This window comes from Acomys minous (genome assembly GCF_964271855.1).
Source record: "Acomys minous genome assembly, chromosome: 12".
NCBI lineage: Eukaryota > Metazoa > Chordata > Mammalia > Rodentia > Muridae > Acomys > Acomys minous.
In genome coordinates, this window is record NC_140493.1 from 112,227,543 (window position 1) to 112,247,230 (window position 19,688).

The 19,688-nt window shown below is 51.8% G+C and overlaps 1 long non-coding RNA gene across 1 annotated transcript in view; it reads left to right on the forward strand.

Annotated features, from left to right (window-relative positions):
* Window positions 1-216: 216 nt before the first annotated feature.
* The window catches only part of LOC311609793, a 119,014-nt gene continuing 99,542 nt past the window's right edge, over window positions 217-19,688 (forward strand). Inside the window, exon 1 of the long non-coding RNA XR_014783500.1 lies at window positions 217-434. This is a non-coding gene — a long non-coding RNA (uncharacterized lncRNA). The remainder of the gene's footprint in view (window positions 435-19,688) is intronic.

A 19,688-nucleotide genomic window follows, 5' to 3' on the forward strand; every position in this document is an offset into this window, starting at 1 on the left:
CCCACAGAGGGTCAGGGAGGGTCATTTGACTGCCATCTGAGCAGCCAACTTACCAGCACCTGCTATCTGTCGCGATGCCCTAATTCCCTGAGGCTTCAGTGAGGGGCTACAGTATACAGACCAGGGGAGACACGGAGAAGGAACCTCATCTCTCTAGCTCTGGGGGTGTCATGTTGAGAGAGAGGAGCACCCACCCACACCCCCATAAGTAACCCTCACCTATGGTCTACAAGGAAGCCCAATAAAGTCAGGGGTTCCTCAAAGTGAACTTTGGCAAAATCATCCCTGGTTTGTTGTTTGAGTGTACACTGCTGCCCCAGGGAAGGCATTTTAGCAACAACTGCTGAGCAAGCTCCACAGTTGTTTTGATTTTATTAGTAGTATTTAATTTTATTTTTAAGTTATGTATTATGCGTGTGTGTGTGTGTGTGTGTGTGTGTGTGTGTGTGTGCGCGCACACGTGCGTGCTTGCACATTACTGCATGTGCCTTCAGAGGCAGCTGATCCCCTGGAGCTGGAGTGACAGGTAGTTGTAAGCTGCCTTATGTGGGGTACCAGAATTTGAACTTGGGTCCTACAGAGAGCAATCCTTGCCCGTGACTGTTGAGCTATCTCTCCAGCCCCTTCTTATTATTTTTATCATTTATTTATTTATTTGCTTACTGTGGTATGGGGGAGGGGTGGCTGAGCCGCTCATGAGCTGGTTCTCCCTTTGTCCCATGTGGGTCCCAGGGACTGACAGCTCGGTGGGCTGAGAGCAGGGTGTGCTTGTCCGCTGAACCATCCCACCGGAACTTGTTGTGCCTTTCTGTTTGTGGAGACAAGGTTTCTCCGTGTAGCCCTGGCTGTCCTAGAACTCATTCTGTGGCCATCACAGAGATCCACCCACCTCTGCCACCCACGTTAAATGGGCTCACCACCGTACCCAGCACATCAGTGCCCTTTGCTGTTGCCCAACAAAACGTCTTACCGAGACCAGCAGGTCATTCCAGAACATTCTGTGGGCGCTCAGTCTGTCTCCTTCCTCTCAGCGCACACCCAGGTCCCTGTCGTCTGCTCATGGCAGCAGGGTTTCCTTGCAGAGGGGTGGCTCTTCCGCACTTCCTCCAAGGCAGCAGCCACCTTGTCAGCTCCTAGGAATCACCTTCATTGCTCCAGAACTTGACAGAAGAGACCAAAAAGCAAGCGAGGTAGAGGAGAAATCAGTGCTCTTCCAAAAAACATACTGCAAAGAGCAGTTAGTTCCCAAGATACAAAACTACGGAGAAGATGCAGAGCCATGTGGCTTTCTTGGCAGCTCCCTGCCTTCGGAACGCTTAACTATGGATGAAAGGAAACATCTGAGCAGGGTGGGTGTGGTGGCGCACGCCTTTAATCCCAGCCCTTGGGAGGTTGAGGCAGGCGGATCTCTGTGATTTCGAGGCCAGCCTGGACTACAGAGTGAGTCCAGCACAGCAAAGATAGAGAAACCCTGTCTCAAAAACCCAAAACAAGAAACAAAAAAGAAAGGAAAGGTCAGGAAGTGTGGGAAGAGCGTTCTTTCCCCTCCCACTCCCGGTTCGGTTCCCCTCCCCTCCTGCTCCTCTTCCTCTGATTTATTATGTATACAGTGTTCTGCCTGCATGTACACCTGCACGCCAGAAGAGGGCACCAGATCTCATTATAGATGGTTGTGAGCCACCATGTGGTTGCTGGGAATTAACTCAGAACCTCTGGAAGAGCAGGCAGTGCTCCTAACTGCTGAGCCATCTCTCCAGCCCCCAGTCTTGCACTTCTGTGCTCTTGACAGTTGGAGCCTGGCATGCCACCTGCTGGCCTTTCCCTGGTAGAGGCTGCCTGGATTCTGCTTCAGTGGAAACATCTCAGGAAAATTGCTGTGGGGTATCCACCAGAGAAGACTATTTCAGCATGGGCTTAAGCCAATAAAAAGTGTTTATTAGTCTTTATTAGCCACAGACAGCTACACTGATTGTTCCAGATCCCAGTGCAGTCCTGAGCCTTTCTCAGGGTGAGCGCTAAGCACAAAAACTGCATCCTGTGTTGACATGGCTCAGTAAGAACAGTTAGCTAGAAGCAGAGCTACAGAAGCCAAAACGCAAAGTTAGAAAGAACATTTAGAGACTTTCCCAGAAGCATGGGCTCCGATGGCTCAGGTCTTTGGTTTAGTTTTGGCAGGTGGCGCTGTGTGCTGAGTTTCCATCATGGAGTCAGTTTTGCTAAGGTCTGGGGCCTATTAAAGTATGAGAGCAGAAATGACTTGGGTGCTTGCCCCCCCCCCCCAGGTCCTCTGAGAAGGCCCCCATCTGCCAGGTTCTTTCTGGGTAAGTTGTTTTGGTTTTTTTTTTATTTTTCGAGACATTGTCTCTCTGTGTTAGCCTTGGCTATCCTGGGCTCACTTTGTAGTCCAGGCTGGCCTCGAACTCTCAACGATCCACCCGCCTCTGCCTCCCGAGTGCTGGGATTAAAGGCGTGCGCCACCACGCCCGGCAGTGGGTAAGTTGTTTTAGGAAAGGCTGGATGCCCTTTCCTTGAAGTCTGTGGCCCTGGAGTTTGCCTGCCCAGCCCTGTCTGGTGCCCCCTCCAGCGAGGAGCATGAGAGAACTGTGCATAAGCTGAGGGATTTTCACTTGAGTTGCTTTGGCTTAACCAGGATCTTTTCCGTCACGGGGGCTATAATTCTTTTCAAAGCCTCGGTTTTACAGGAGAGCCTGTTCCACAGCACCATCATCATCATCAACAGCAACCAGCTTTGCTTCCCCACCCCCACCCTGCCTCCACATTTGCATAGACTCCTTGGCTGCTCCAAGGTGTGATGGAGAGTGGAGCACTTTTACTGTAGACATGAGGGACAGCACTGCCAGATGCATCTGGAAGGATCCAGAGCAGGGAGAGGGAGCAGTCAATGGGCTGGGGCCAGCAGACCGGCCATGGGAAGATGGGCGGCCAGGGGAAGAGGAGAGAGTGCCGGCAAAGCAGACCAAAGAGAGGGGCCAGAGCGAGGAGCTGATAATAGCAGCGTTATAAAGGGACTGAGAAGGAAGCCCAGGGTGAGAAGACTGAGGAGGGCCAGGCGGCCGCAGCAGGTGCCTGCGATGCCGAGGGAGCCTGGAGGACAACGTGCCCTTTGGTATGAGGCACCACGGGCAGCCGTTCAACCCGAGTTTCTTTTGGGTGCCCCCCTACATATTCCTGACTGATCTGGAATGCAAAACATAGCCCAGCTGACTGGAACTTACAGAATCCACCTGCCTCTGCCTCCCAAGCACTGGGGATGAAAGGCGTGCGCCCCACGCCTGGCCTCTCCCTTTTGTTTGTTTCTTGTTTATTTATTTTATGTGTACAAAGGTGTTTCAACCTGCATGTCTGTCTGTCTGTCTGTCTACCATGTGTGTGCCTGGTGCCCATGCAGACCAGAAGAATCAAATCCTCTGGGACTGGAGTGACTGACAATTGTGAGGTGCCACATGGGTTCTGGGAACTGAACCCAGATCCTCTTGGAAAATAGCAAGTGCCTTAACCCTTGAGCCATTCTCCAGTGTTGGGGTTCCCTTCTGATCTGTTGATGGTCTCTGCATTCCCCTCAGAGTCTGGGGGTGTGTTTCCTGCCTCAGGGGAAGTCCTGCTCTGGGGACGTTTGGTGTTCACTCAGGGTCTTTGCTGTCACCTTGGTCTGTTTTCTCTGTGGTCCTATGAACGGCTCCACTCTCCTACCCTAGAGCTGACAGAGCTCTCAGCCTGCCCTGGATCTCCTTGGTCAGCTTTCCAGCAGCTGGTGACTCACCACCCACTTCCGGTTCTTTGGCCTTTTCCCCCTTCACTGCCCGAGAGGTCACCTTTGTCCCTCCCAGGTGTCAGGAGCTGAGCAACTCAGTCTGCTCTTTGCTCTGTCACTTGAGGCCGTCAAGGGTCAAACCTGGACAACGTGCAGCTCTCAGTCAGCTTCGTTTCAATTCCAACTGCAGGCAAGGGTTTGCCAAACGGAACAGCAGGCTCTGTAGGTGGAGGAGAGCGGGACAGAAAAGGGTGGCAGTCACACCAGTTCTGTCCCCACAGGGACCTCAGGGAGGGAAACAGGAACCAGCCACGTCCTGGACACCCTAGAAGATCAGGGCACGTGGGTGGGATTTCCCTTGCTGCTGGCTGTGGCCTGGAGCAAGGTGTGGCTCTGGCCTGTAGTCCCCAAACCAGAGTCCAAGGCAAGAGGATTAGAAGTTTGATCTCAGTATTGAGAGAGAGAGAGAGATAGATAGATAGATAGAGAGAGAGAGAGAGAGAGAGAGAGAGAGAGAGAGTGTGTGTGTGTGTGTGTGTGTTGGGGAGGCATGCATGCATTTATGGATGCCAGAAGTCAATTCCAGCTTTCTTCCTCAATGGTTTCCTCTGAGCCTTGATGATTCAATAGACTGGCTGGCAAGCAAACGCCAGGCATGGCCTTCTGTCTGTCTCCACTGCGCTGCAGGCGTGTGAGTGACAGGTGTGTGACAGCACACCTACTTCCCACATGGCTGCAGGGGATGCACTCTGGGTCCTCTGCTTGCAGAGCGAGCACTTTCCCAACAGCTGTGTCCCAGCCCCAGCATGATATTTCCTCAGCTCTGTGGCTTGCTCTTCTGAGGTAGGATCTCACTGTGTTGCCCAGCCTCACTACATAAGCCAGACTCGGTTGGTCCTCCTGCCTCTGCCTCCCAGGTGCTGGAATGACAAGCACACGCCGCCACCCCTGGCTCAGTCCTGAGGTTTGAATCCAGTTTTTAACACACACAAGGCCAGGTCTCACCATATTCCACACGAAGAAGGCTGGGAAAGGTGTGAGGCAGGAAGCTGACAGCTTCAGGGCGGAAGTCCTTTCCTGGAGCGATGAAAAGTTTTACAGTTGACCGCAGTAGCCTGGTGTGGCGGCACACACCTGCAACGCCAGTACGGAGGGGGATGGCTATTGTTAAATATTAATTCTGTTGATCTTCTTAGGGGACTCCTAACAATGGGGGCAGGAACTGCCTCTGATTCTGTTGCCTGCTCTTGGGACCCTGTCCCTTTACTGGGTTGCCTTGTCCAGCCTCAACAGAACATGAGGTGCCTAAGTCTCAGGGCAACTTGATAGGCCATGGCTGGTTGATACCCATCCAGGCTGGCTCTTTTCTGAAGAGAAACAGAGGAGGAGTGGATGGAGGCAGTGTGGGCAGGGTGGGCAGGGTGGGCAGGGTGGGCATCCAGGAGGAGAAGAGGGAGGGGGAAACCATAAGCAGAACATAAAATAGATAAAATTAAAATGATAAAAATATATTAATTACACCTGGGCACAGTGGCGCATGCCAGTAATCCCAGCACTCCGGGAAGAAGAAAAGGGCAGATTTCTGAGTTTGAGGCCAGCCTGGTCTACAAAGTAAGTCCAGGACAGCCAAGGCTACACAGAGAAACCCTGTCTTTTTTTTTTTTTTTTTGGTTTTTGGTTTTTCGAAACAGGGTCTCTCTGTGTAGCCTTGGCTGTCCTGGACTCACTTTGTAGTCCAGGCTGGCCTCGAACTCACAGTGATCCACCTGCCTCTGCCTCCCGAGTGCTGGGATTAAAGGCGTGTGCTACCGCGCCCAGTTTAGACAGGGTAAATTTTGATTCAAACATTTGGTAGGTGGATTGGTGCTCCCTCCCACCACTGTAGGTCCTGCCCCATAGCCTCCCCGTAGCCTACCCTGTTGCAGGCCTCCAGCTTGTCTCACTGATGTCCCTGGCCTCGGTTTGGCACTTTCTCAGAAAACTGGAAACAGTACAGCTTCAAGACCCAGCTATCCCACGCCTGGGTGTAAGGCGCGGCCACACCCGATAATGGTGGTGACCGTTACCACTTGGCGGCGACCGTTAACGCTCCCGTGCAAGCGCAGACATAAGCCCTCTCAACGCACCCCTCCCGAACAGGGGTATGCAAATGAAGCACTCCAACACAGCCCACTCGACTGTGGGCATGCTAATGGGGCATGCTAATGAGGCATCCAAATGTAACCAATGAGACTTTGACACGCCACGTACAGACAGTATTTAAACGACATGCTCGCAGGCACTTGGGGTCTTTCGCTTCAGCTTCAAGGGCGCTCCCAATAAAGCTCGATTGAGAAGGATCCTGGTGTCTGCGTCCTTCCTGCCAGCGGGAGGGCGCGACAACTGGGCATACCTCTAAAAGATGCTCCACTATGCCTTAAGGATGCTTGCTCAACTATGCTTATAGCAGCTTTATTCATAATAGCCAGAGATGGGAAACAACCTAGATGTCCCTCAACCAAAGAACGGATAAATAAAACATGCACATTTACACACTGGGATACCACTCAGATATTAAGAACAAGGAAATCGTGAGATTTGCAGGCAAATGGACGGAACTAGAAAGAATCATCCTGAGCGAGGTAACCCAGACCCAGAAAGACACACACGGTATGTCCTCATCTGTCAGCGGATATTAGCCATATGGTACAGGATAACCACAGAACAAATCGAGGCTCCAAAGAAGCTAGGTACCGGGCTGGAGAGATGGCTCAGAGGTTAAGAGCACTGGCTGCTCCCCCAAAGGTCCTGAGTTCAACTCCCAGCAGCCACATGGTGGCTCACAACCATCTATAATGAGAGCCGGTGTCCTCTTCAGGCCTGCAGGCAGAACACTGTATATATAATATATATATATATATATATATTTTTTAAAAAAGAAGCTAAGTACCAAGGTGGGCCCTAGGGAGGCCCCCTCCTTGATTCTGACTCAGATGGGGAAATAGAAAAGACGGTGGAAGAGGAAGCAGAGAGGGAAGCGAGTAGGAGAGGATGTGTGGAGGGAAACGAGGGGGGGCACCATCAGATGTGGGGAGAGTGAGGAGGGAGGTCTGAGGGCCCAGAGAGTTACAAGTGCTTACAACATGGGGGTGGGGGGCGGGGAGAGGAGGACGGGCAGGGCAGGGGGGAGGACGGGGGAGGAGGGCGGGGCAGGGAGGAAGACGGGCAGGGGGGAGGACGGGAGGGGGGTGGGGTGGAGGCGAGAGGGCGGCTGGTCCTCTAGCAAAGCAGCGGGTGCTCTTAACGGCTGAGCCATCATCTCATTAGCTGCCTCCTTCCTCCCTGACGCAATAAGCCTTTAATTACATGCTTCGTGGGGTGGGTGTGTCAGCGCTGCATGGGGAGGGCTGAGGCCAACCCGTGGGCAGGTGCCTGAGGACTGGCTCTCCCGGCAGCAGGAGGCCTATTTTAAGCACAGCCTGTAACTCCCCGAGTGGCCTCTGGGTGGCAGCCACGTAGTGTCATCCGGCCTGAAGGCCTGCATTAAAACCGGACTGGTCAGTGTAGACGTGAGTCTCCCCAGTTAGGGTGTGGCTCAGGCCCATGGAGGTTATGGCCTGGACTCATAGAGGTGCCATGCTAGCTAGGCCTGGGAGCAGACGTGGCAGTCCAGGGTCCAGGGTAAAATAGGAGCCCAACCCCAGGATGAGACTCAGAGCTGGGCCTGTGCTGGCAGAACACAGTCTGTTGCAGCCAAAGCTGGAAAGTTAGCAGAGCGTTTTTGTTTTTGTTTTTGTTTTTGTTTTTTTAGGGTTTGGCTTGGGGCATTAGCAGTGTGGAATTACAAAAGTACAAAACTTTGGGGCAAACGCGGATGAGGACATAGTAAGTTCTAGGCAGCTGGAGCTACAGGGTGAAAGCGTCTTCAGAGCGAGGGGGACCGTTCCAGGCATACAGACTCAGAGGGTCACCGGACAAGGGAGCAGGAGGGAGGGCCCGGCCTAGCCCTGGGCGGGCGACCACGAGGAGTGTTACCTGCACACTGCAGCGTTGCTGGACCTCAGGGACTTTAAAGATGGCTTTCCATAGGTCACCAGCGTCACCAGCACCCGGGCCAGGCAGGTCTAACGTGAGCACCAGGTCCCACGGGGCTGATGGGAAACAAGACGGAAGGCAGGGGAGGCCTTTGCGCTCTTCAGTGTTTGTAAACTTGACACAAACTGGTATCACCTGCCAAGAGGGAGGAGGCGCCTCTGAGGGATTTCCTCCATCAGACTGGCCGTGCACAGGCCTGGAGCATTGTTTGTCTTGATTGCTAATTGATGTGGGAGTATCAACCGCTGTGGGAGGTTATGTCCCTAAGCAGGTGAGCCTGGGCCGCACGCCTGTGATCCCAGCACTCGGGAGGCAGAGGCAGGCAGATCTCTGTGAGTTCAAGGCCAGCCTGGTCTACAAAGTGAGTCCAGGACAGTCAGGGATACACAGAGAAACCCTGTCTCAGAAAGAAAACAAGGGGGTGGGGTGGGGGACTGGAGAGATAGTTCAGTGGTTAAGAGCACTGGCTGCTCTTCCAAAGGTCCTGAGTTCAATTCCTAGCAACCATATGGTGGCTCACAACCATCTGTAATGAGATCTGGTGCTCTCTTCTGGCCTGCAGGTGTATATGCAGGCAGAACACTGTGTACATAATAATAAAGAAATAAAAAAATTTAAGAAAGAAAGAAAGAAAGATGGCGCACGCCTTTAATCCCAGCACTCGGGAGGCAGAGGCGGGCGGATCGCTGTGAGTTTGAGGCCAGCCTGGTCTACAAAGTGAGTCCAGGACAGCCAAGGCTACACAGAGAAACCCTGTCTCGAAAAACCAAAAAAAAAAAAAAAAAAAAAGAATGATAGCTAGGCGACCCAGGTGAGTAAGCCAGGAAGCCGGTTCCTGCATGGTGTCTGCTTCAAAGTTCCCCTTGGCTCCTCCTGTTGTGACTCACCTCCATGATAGACTGTAATCTTTTAAAAAAATATTTTATTTATATTTATTTTATGTATATGATTGCTCTATCTGCATGTACATCTGCAGGCCAGAGGAGGGCATCAGATCTCATTATAGATGGCTGTGAGCCACCCATGTGGTTGCTGGGAATTGAACTCAGAACCTCTGGAAGAGCAGATGGTGCTCTTAACCGCTGAGCCATCTCTCCAGCCCCAATAGACTATAATCTATAAGAGGAAAGAAACCCTTTTCTTCCCAAGCTGCTTTTTGGTCCTGGTGCTGATCACAGACCAGCAACCTAGAAGAGCCTCAGTGAAGGCTCCCAGGGCTGGCATGGGGTCCATCTGTGTGGCACCCCGCTTTGGAGCAGTGGCAGAGGCCTGCTGCAGGGAAGCGGCCTCAGCAGATCTGAGTGTGGAAAAGAGGGAATCGACTTTTGGGGTGTGAATGTGGGGTTCAGTGCTGAGGGCCAGTAGAGTGGGAGTCTGAAACAAAGGAGGGACTGGGCTGACTTTCCGTCATGGGCCCAGCCTCAGTTTACCTACAGCACACGGAGCCCCACTCGCTGTCGGACCTCTGGGGACATGGCAGTGTTTCTCAGAAGAATCTGTGGATTTCACTTGGTTGTTATTTAATTTCTTCTCTTACATGTTTGGATGTTTTGCCTGCATGTAAGTCTATGTACTCATGTGCCGGGTACCCGAGAAGGCCAGAAAGGGTGTTGGACCTCCTGGAACTGGAGGTGTAGACCTAACCCTGAGTTGTGAGCCGCTGCGGCTGCTGGATATTGAACTCAGGATCTCTGAAAGAGCAGCCGGGCTGAACCATCTCTCTAGCCCACTTATGCCTGTTTTGTTCTGATTTTTTGTTTGTCTTTTTAAATACGGTTTCTCTGTGTAATCTTGGTTGTCCTGGACTCGCTTTGTAGACCAGGCTGGCCTACGACTCAGAGATCCACCTGCCTCTGCCTCCCGAGTGCTGGGATTAAAGGGATGCCCCACCAAGCCTGGCCCCTTGCTCTGATTTTTGAGACAGGCTTTCTCTCCATAGCCCCGACTACCCTGAAACTCCCTCTGAGACCATGCTGGCCTTGAACTCAAAGATCTGCCTACCTCTGCCTCCCAATGCTGGAATTAGGTGTGCACCCGGGCATTATGCCTGCTATTGAGGTGGTGCAGGGTGAGGTGGTCCCACCGGGCACTCAGCCCGTGATTCTCCCGCTGAGTGGGTTGGGAGGATCCGCCATGCATCCAGGGCCACACCCGGTGTCCGCTGCAGCAGGTGGCCAGTTCTCAGGCACCCCTGCACCCTGGGCACCACTCCACTCACAACAGGTGCTCAGGCCCTGGTTCAGCCCAGAGCCCTATGGTCACTATGAGGTCCAGAGCCCCCACCCAAAGGATCAACTGACTGCTAGCCAGGGTCAGCTGGATGACAGGCTTCATCTCAAAACAAAACAAAACAACAACAACAAACACTCAGAGTCTCCTCAATGAAGTCACCCTTTTGGACGGACTAAATATCCACTCACACCGTCCTTCTCCTTCCTCAGGGAGAACCGGGGTAGAGATGTCCTAGGAGCATCACCCAGAAGAGTTTTCACGAGTCGCTTCCTCCCGCCTGCAGCCCGGCTGAGTGAAGCAGAGCCCAGGGAACCTCCTGGGAAGACTCCCCTGGATCCACCCCCGTCCTGGGCAAGACACCCGGACAGCTTGTGTTTGCACGTTCAGCCCTCACATCTAGGCTGCCTCCTGCCTGATGGTCCCTGGGATTTCCCAGCCTGATTGCGTTGGCAGAAGAGAATGTGACCACAGCTGGCCTACTCTTGTGCAACGTGGAACCTGGGGGTGTTGAAACTCTCCCTCCTGAGGTAGGGTGGCAGAGACAGATAACTGCCATAACCCAAGGATGAGGCCAACGTCCAGAGGTGGCAAAGCAGAGAGCAGAGGCCCCAGGGCCCTGAGCAAGACTTTTCTGAAGCCTATGTTGTAGCGGAAAGTTTTGGTTTTTTTGTTTGTTTGATTTTCAAGATGGGGATTCTCTGTGTAGCCTTGGTTGTCCCAGACTCACTTTGTAGACCAGGCTGTCCTCAAATGCACAGCAATCCGCCCACCCCTGCCTCCTGAGTGCTGGCGTTAAAGGTGTGTGCCACCACGCCCGGCTTTTTTTTTTTTTTTTTTTTTTTTGTATTTTGAGACAGGTTTCTCTGTGTGGCCTTGGTTGTCCTCGACTTGCTTTGTAGACCAGGCTGGCCACAAACTCACAGCCATCTACCTGCCTCTGCCTCCCAAGTGCTGGGAATACAGGCGTGCGCCACCATGCCCAGCTCTAAATTTTGGTGTCTTTAAAAACTCAGTGCAGGGTTGGAGAGAGGGCTCAATGATAGTGAGATCTGGTGCCCTCTTCTGGTCCTCAGTTACACATGCAGGCATAACACAACATTATACACACACACACACACACACATACACACACACACACACACACATGCAATACTCAGGACCTCTGGAAGAGCAGACAGTGCTCTTAACCTCTGAGTCATCTCTCCAGCCCAATAAATTATTTTTTAAGTTAAAAAAATTTTTTTCTTCCGAGCTGGGTGTGGTGGCACACACCTTTAATCCCAGCACTCGGGAGGCAGAGGCAGGCGGATCTCTGTGAGTTCGAGGCCAGCCTGGTCTACAAAGCGAGTCCAGGACAGGCAAGATAACATAGAGAAAAAAATTTATTTCCAGTGAGTGGTGGTGGATCTGGGGGAGATAGGGAAAGGAGTAGGAGACTAATATAATCAAAGACATTATATGAAAACTTGAATCAATACAATTATTTATTATGTTATATTTTTCCAAGATAGGGTTTCTCTATGTAATCCTGGCTGTCCTGAAACTCACTCTGTAGACCAGGCTGGCCTTGATCTCAGAAATCCACATACCTCTGCCTACTAAATGCTGGGATTAAAGACATATGCCACCCCCACCTGGCCAAATATTATATTTTACTTTTTTTTTTTTTTTTTTGGTTTTTTGAGACAAGGTTTCTCTGTGTAGCCTTGGCTGTCCTAGACTCGCTTTGTTGACCAGGCTGGCCTCGAACTCACAGCGATCCGCTTGCCTCTGCCTCCCGAGTGCTGGGATTAAAGGCGTGCGCCACCACTCCCGGCTTACATATCTTTAAAAAAAAAAAACAGCTAGCCAGGCATGGCGGCGCACGCCTTTAATCCCAGCAGAGGCAATCTGATCTCTGTGAGTTCAAGGCCAGCCAGGTGTACCTTTCCCCCCCTAAAATTCTCTACCTCCAGGTGGCATTGTGGCCCAGAGCTGTAATCCCAAGCACTTGATAGGCTGAGGCAGGAGGTTTGCTGCAATTTTAAAGGCACCTTGGCCTACAGAGTGAGGCCCTGTGTCAGAAAAACAAAAATGATCTGCCAGAGCTGGAGAGATGAGAGACAGCTCAGTAGCTAAGAGCTTGTGACGTGCAAGCGTGAGGGCCAGAGTTCAGATGCCAGCACAACGTCACAGCATAGGCATTCTGTGCGTGCCTGTAAGTCAAGTTCCGAGGGAGGGTCTGTGGGGCTGGCTGGTTTCTGCCTTAGCTGAAAAAAAACCCCACAAACTCTAGGTTAAAGGAGAGACCCTTCCTCAGAAAGGAATAGATGGACTCCCAATGCTCCCTGTCTTCCCTTCACAGACACTGGCACAAGTACCTACACACACACACACACAGTCACACTCACACGCCTGGTGACAGCTTTGTTCTTAAGATCCCCAGCACTCCCTGGGCATGAGGCTATAAGCTCATCTTTCAGGAGGCCCAGGGAGAAGGAAGGATCATAAATTCAGGCCAACCTGATTTACTGAGACTGTGTCTCAAAAACAGAGAGAGGGAAACCCCCAACGGTTTAGCGGGCCTGGATTGCACACCCGTGTCCCTGTCGCTTGTGAGGCTGGGTAGAAGGACCAAGCATCTGCGGCCACCTTGCTGTGGCACAGACCTTGCCTCAACCAAGCAACCCCTGACAAACTCTTCCGTGCAGCTTTGAACACTCACATTACTGAGAAATTCTCACAAAGGAAGCTCCGTGCCCAGGAAACAGCCCAGGGACTCTGGCCACAGCCACCCTACTTCTGTCTGTGACTGCTGGCTCCTGGGAGCTAATATGCGTGTGTGTGAACCCTTGGGGTTTCTGTTCTTTATTCTCTGGAGCCACCCGGCTGTTCCAAGCCCAGCAGCAGCAGCAGTAGAACTCTTCAGGGTTGCAGCTAGCACAGAGGGCAGTCGGTGGTTAATTGTGATCATTAATGCAATTGAATTAAGAAATGTCTGGAGGCTACAGAGATGGCTCTGCTCTTTTGTTTGTTTTGTTTTGGTTTTTCCCCCCTAGACAGGGTTTCTCTGTGTAGCCCTGACCAGGCTGGCCTTGAACTCACAGAGATCCACCTGCCTCAGCCTCTCGAGTGCTGGGATTAAAGGCGTGCGCCACTATACCCAGTGGTGGCTCTGTTCTTAAGATCGCCAGCACCCACTGGGCAGTTAACAACCATTGTATGTGACCTCACTGGACAGAGCTCTTTCTTACCCTCTAGGGCCTTAGCGACCCCACCTGTGTGGATTCCTGCCTCCTGCCATGACAAGTCCAGCACAGACATGTAGGCCCACCTGCCTCCCCCAGTTTAGCTGAGGGGCAGGAGGCAGTTATCTGATCTCTCTTGGTCCCCAGATACCTGTCCTAAAATGGGCCTGACCTGCACGTCACCGCCCAGCTTTGGGAGGCCTTTGAGGTTAGGAGTGTGGGAGTCACTCGTGCCTGGGGCGAGCTGAGGTGCTGGAGTGGCTCCTGGGGCCTCACAGGCTGGAGAGATCTCAGGAAATGTCTGGGACAGTCCAGGAGCCCCCCGATGTTGTCGATAAGGGGGAGGGGCGCTGGCAGGCAGCCACAGGGTTTGTTTTCTCTCTGTCTCGGGGTTCCGGGCCATGAGGTGGGCACTCGGCCTCGGTTTAGCTCCAGGATAAAACAGTCTTGCTGCATGGCAGGGGCCAGTTCCCTGAACAGCACTGAGTCCCGTTACCCCTACCCAGGCCTATGGATAAAAACAACCCCTTGTGTCAAGGGGCGCAGAGGTCAGTCCCAAGACACACAGACACAAGACACACCCAAACACACAGACACAGATAAAGACACAGTTGTGCACACACAGATGTGCCTTCCCTGTCAGAATAAGCGGCAGGCTCCAGGTGAGGGAGCCCGTGCCTTCTGTTCAGGGAAGCTCAGCTCCTGCCCTCTTCAGCCGAAGTGCAGGTGCCAGCTGGCCAGCAGGGCCTGGGCTTCTGCCAGCTGAAGGGCCATCTGGGAGGAAGTTTTCCCTGAGGAGACTCTAAATCTGTCTCTGGCTAATAGAACTGGTTGTGGCCAGAAAAGAGCCTACTGGAGGGGCTATGGGGTTGTCAAAGGCCTGGATTTAGCCTGCTGTGGGACAGAGACCTCCCCTCAGGCCTGTGGCAGGATGGGCAGGCTTCCACCTCCCAGCAAGGCTGCCTAGTGTTGGCAAAGCTGAGATTTTTTTTTTTTTTAAACGGGTTTCTCTGTGTAGCCTTGGCTGTCCTGGACTCACTTTGTAGACCAGGCTGGCCTCGAACTCACAGCGACCTGCCTGCCTCTGCCTCCCGAGTGCTGGGATTAAAGGCTTGTGCCACCACGCCCGGCTGAGGCTGAGATTTGATACAACCTTGTTGTTCAGTTCCCAGGACCCCACATCAGGTGGCTCAAAACCACCAGCTCCAGCCAGGCGTGGTGACACAGGCCTTTAATCCCAGCACTAGGAAGCAGAGGTTCCTCCTCTGTGAGTTCGAGACCAGAACACTTCACGGTAAAACCCGGACCTCTCTCCTTTGTGGCCAAGAACAAAGCAGCAAGCCCGCTGCTGCCACTCCTGCACATTGCACTGCAGGTCACAGTTCCAGCAATGAGTTACCAAAAAGCAAATAGAATCTTGCAGATTGTGAAGAAAGAACATGTTTTTTTTTTTTTTTTGCACAAAATGCATAGTCATCTTCTTATAAAAACCTGAGGAGTCTATAAAAATGAGATAAGAGAATACATGGATGAAACAAACCTAGAGACCAAACATACATTGAAATCCTGTACATTAACCGCGAGTGACTGGTACATTTACAGTGAGCAGACAATGAAGGGCTTTGCCCAGTGCTTTGAATGCCAAGGTGGGAAAATCCAATAAAGTGCCAGTAAATCCTGAGTGGGTGGACTCCAGATGCCTCATCAGCTGTTAGTTATGTGAATCCATCCAATAGCTCAGGGAAGGGGCTGGCCAGGATCAGAGGGTGCCTGGGTAATGGCTGGGGGTGCAGATCAGGGTGTGTGGGTTATAGCTGGGGTGCACATCAGGGAGAGTGCTTACCACACATCAGTCTCAGGGCTTGGAAAAAAAATCCTTTACAGTAGTGTCAAAAATTATGAAACAGGGGGCTGGAGAGATGGCTCAGTGGTCTGCTCTTCCAAAGGACCTGGGTTCAATTCCCAGCACCCACATGGCAGCTCACAACTGTCTGTAACTCCAAGATCTGACACCCTCACACCAACACACATAAATTAAAATTAAATAAAAAATATTTTTCAAAAATTATGAAACAGATCTGGGCATGGTAGCATATGCTTTTAATCCCAGGACTCAGGGAAGCAGAGGCAGGAGGATCACTGTGAGTTCTTATAATGTAGCCCAAGCTGGAGAGATCTCCTGCCTCAGCTGGAATTACAGACGTGAATTCTCTCTCCAAACTACCTATCTGGAACCGGGCATGGTAGCACACACCTTTAATCCCAGCACTTGGGAGGCAGAGGCAGGTGGATCTCTGTGAGTCTGAGGCCAGCCTGGTCTACAAAGCGAGTCCAGGACACCCAGGGCAACACAGAGAAACCCTGTCTCAAAAAACCAAACCAAACAAAAAACAAGAAAACCAAAACCAAAACCACCTACCCATCTAAAGACGTACTGTGCAGTGGCTCTGACGGGGGCTGGGTGCAGTGGTGCACTGTGGTCCCATCTACTTGGGAGGCTGAAGTACGGAGTATGACTTTAGCCCGGGAATTCAGAGCCAGGCTGGCAACATAGGGAGATCCTATGTTTTAGAAATTTTTCTTTTCCTTTTCTTTTTTTATTTACTTATTTATTTATTTTGATTTTTTTTGAGACAGGATCTTGTATGCTCAATTTTTAAAAATTAAAATCTATTTATTTATTAAGTATACAATATCTTGCCTGCATGTATGCCTATACTCCAGCAGTGGGCACCAGATCTCACTATAGATGGTTGTGAGCCACCATGTGGTTGCTGGGAATTGAACTCAGGACCTTTGGAAGAGCAAGCAGTGCTCTTAACCTCTGAGCCATCTCTCCAGGCCCCCATGCTCATTTTTTTTAACCAATATATTTTATTAACAACTTATTGGCCGAGCATACGTCACTTATAACCCGACTAACCAAAACAATAGGAAAAGAGGATTAAAGAACACAATAACAAAACCGTAAGGATATCAGTTCCGAGGAACAATTCTCCTGGCACAATCAGCAGGATTTCTTCTGCTGGAACCTGGGGTAACCAGAACCCGGAACCTCAGCCAGAGCCAGAGGCCCGAAGCCTTCCCTCGAGCGGTTCTCTCTAGGAGCGTCTCGAAGTGGAGCCATGAACAGCAAAAACTATCCCAAGTCTCCCAAGGTCCCGCCTCCAGTTCTGGGCTCATTTATATATCTCCTCCCAGAGTCTGTTCACGGATCTTTTCAGCTGGCAACAATCAAGCTCCCGCAGGAGGTGGTTGTCTTCTAGTGGATTAACCTTACCTGTTCTCTCACAAGACCGTTCTGATCCCTCAGTTGGGATCCTAAAAAACAGGTTTATCTCTCCTTCAGGGTCTCTCTGTGTAGCCTTGACTGTCCTGGACTCACTATGTAGACCAGGCTGGCCTCAAACTCACAGCGAACCACCTGGCCTGCCTCTGCCTCCCGAGTGCTGGGATTAAAGGCGTGCGCCACCACAGCCTGGCAGGATTTTCTTATTTGTTGCATATACAGTGTTTGCCTGCATGTGCCTGCACACCAGAAGAGGGCACCAGATCTCATTTTAGAGAGTCGTGAGCCACTATGCGGCTGCTGGGAATTGAGCTCAGGACCTCTGGAAGAGCAGTCAGGGCTCTTAATCTCTGAGTCATCTTTTCAGCACCAACAGCATGTGTTTTTACCTGCTGAGCTATCTCACACATACAAAGAAACAAGGAAGGAAAGAAGGGAGGAAGGAAGGAAGGAAGGAAGGAAGGAAGGGAGGAAATTTAAAACATCCTTATTAAAGATCTTCAGGATGAGTTCAGTGTCAGGTTGGACAACTTAAACTTGTTTTCAGCTGGGTGGTGGCTGTGGTGGGGGTGGCGCAACCTTTAATCCCAGCACTCGGGAGGCAGAGGTCGGCAGATCGCTGTGAGTTTGGGGCCAGCCTGGTCTAGAGTCCAGGACAGCCAAGGATACACAGAGAAACCCTGTCTCAAAAAAAAAAAAGAAAAAAGAAAAAGAAAGAAAAGAAAGAAAATACGAGAGAAGGGCTTTAGAGCGGTTGTCCGGCGCGTGTGAGCTCTGGCCCACTTCCTGGGTGCTGTGATCGCAAGGGCTTTGCATAGGTGATGCGGTGGTTTGAAATGTTCCATATGGTCTTGGCCATTTGAACACTAGGCCCCCGGCTGGCTGCCTTCTTTTAGATGGACCAGCAGTTAACAGCACTTCCTGATCTTTCAGAGGACCAAAGTCTGGTTACCAACACCCTGGCCAGGAGACTCACAGTGTCCAGTAACTCCAGCTCCAGGGGACCCAATGCCCTCTCGCAGCCTCGTCAGGTGTCTGTGTGCACGTACACGAACATACAGGCACATACACAGACGTTAGCAAAATAAACCTTCCCCTCCCAAGCACTATGTGGCCAGTTTCAGTGACTCATATATGTAAATCCAGGACCTGGACGACTGAATTTGGGGTAGCCTGAGTTTCATAGTCCTGGGCTATGCTTAGCTACAAGGGGAGGTTGGAGGAGACAGGGAGATCAGCCTGAGCCTTAGGAGACCCTGTCATAAAACAACAAAAGTGCTGTGCTCCATTGTAAGCAGAGCCAGCCCACAGCCCAGCGGGGCAGCAGCGCCCGCATGCACCATGCTCGGAGCCCTGCATTCCACTCCCGCCTGACAAGAACACAGAACAGGGAGGAATCCAGGCCTGAGGGCAAATGCCTGCAGCCTCCACGGTCAGGGGGCCTTAGGTTATCCTTGCCAGTGTCCACAGTTCAAGGCTGGCTGGTGGTATTTGAGACCCCACCCCCCAGTGAAATGCTGGAAACCTGCTGCTGCAGGGCAGCCCTTGCAACATCTTTGGCCCTTTCCCAGCGCCGCCGCTGCATCTTGTTTTCTGAACAAATCTGCAGCCTGCTTGGAACACGTTCTGGGAGGGCCTTCTCCGGAAGCGCCCTAGCAGCAGGGACAACAGGCGCCATCCGCGTCCCCCAGCCCCCAGACACTGGCTAGCCACACGTGGGAAGGCCCAGCACTCCCTCACTCTCATCTTCCAGTCTGTTTATATCTTCTGACATGAGAAACTCAGAGCCAAATGGTCAAGAGGCAGAAAAATTTTATTCAGGGTTCTCTGTGTGGCCTGCGGGACCCGGCAGCCGGGGACGGGCAGTGAATAATTCAGGCTCATTTAATTTCAATTGTTTACACCTATTTGCTTACTGTATATGTTGGGGTGTGGTCCGCGCACGCTACAGTGCATGACTTGTGGTGGTCAGCTCTCTACCTCCACCATGAGGGTTCCAAGGATCAAACTCAGGTCCGAAGGCCTGGCAACAAGCAAGCTTACCTACTAAACCATCTTGCCAGTCCCCAAATAGCATTTGTAAAAATTTAATTAATAGTGCCGGGCATGGTGGCGCACACCTTTAATCCCAGCACTCAGGAGGCAGAGGCAGGTGGATAGCTGTGAGTTCGAGGCCAGCCTGGTCTACAAAGCGAGTCCAGGACAGCAAAGACTAAACAGAGAAACTATGTCTCTAAAAACAAAACACACACACACACACACACACACACACACACACACACACACACACACACACACACAAATTAATTATTAAGGGCTGGAGAGACAGCTCAGCGGGTAAGAGCACTGGCTGGTTTTCCTGAGGATCTGAGTTCAGTTCCCAGCACCCACACTGGGCCTTAAGACAGCTTCCAACTCCAGCTCTAGAGGATCTGAAATCCTCTCTCTAGCCTCTGGGGACACCAGGCAGCGATGTGATACACAGATACACATGCAGACAAAACAATCCCCACACAGGAAATTTAAATATTGTTTTAATTAATTAACTAACTAATTAATAGCTGGGTGTGGTGGTGCATGCCTTTAATCGCAGCACTCTGGTCTACACAGCAGGCTCCAGGACAGGCAAGGCTACATGGATATTTGGGTTGCCCACCCCCTAAACATTATTGTATGCATGTGTGTGTATGTGTGTGTGTGCACATCTGTGCGGGTGTGTGTGTGTTCCGAGGTGTCTCCCTCTGTCACTCTCTGCCTTCCTTCTTTGAGACAGGGTCTCTCAGTGACCTGGAGGTCACTGTTTTCAGCTGGGTTGTCAAGCCCCAAGTGATCCCCGTCCCCAGACCCTTCAGCACCAAGGCTACAGGTACATGTTCAGGCATCCAGAGTTGGGTCCTCCCACTTACACGGCCACCACTCTGACACGCTGAGCCTTTCTCCCCAGCCCCTGGATCTCACAAGGCTGAGTACCCATGACATCACCAACAGGCCCAGGAGCCTGGTGAAGTGTAAGCAAACACTGCAGTGAGATAAACAGAGAGCCCACCACAGCCCAGGCACCACCCCCCCGTAGCCAACCCCCCCCCTTGCCTCT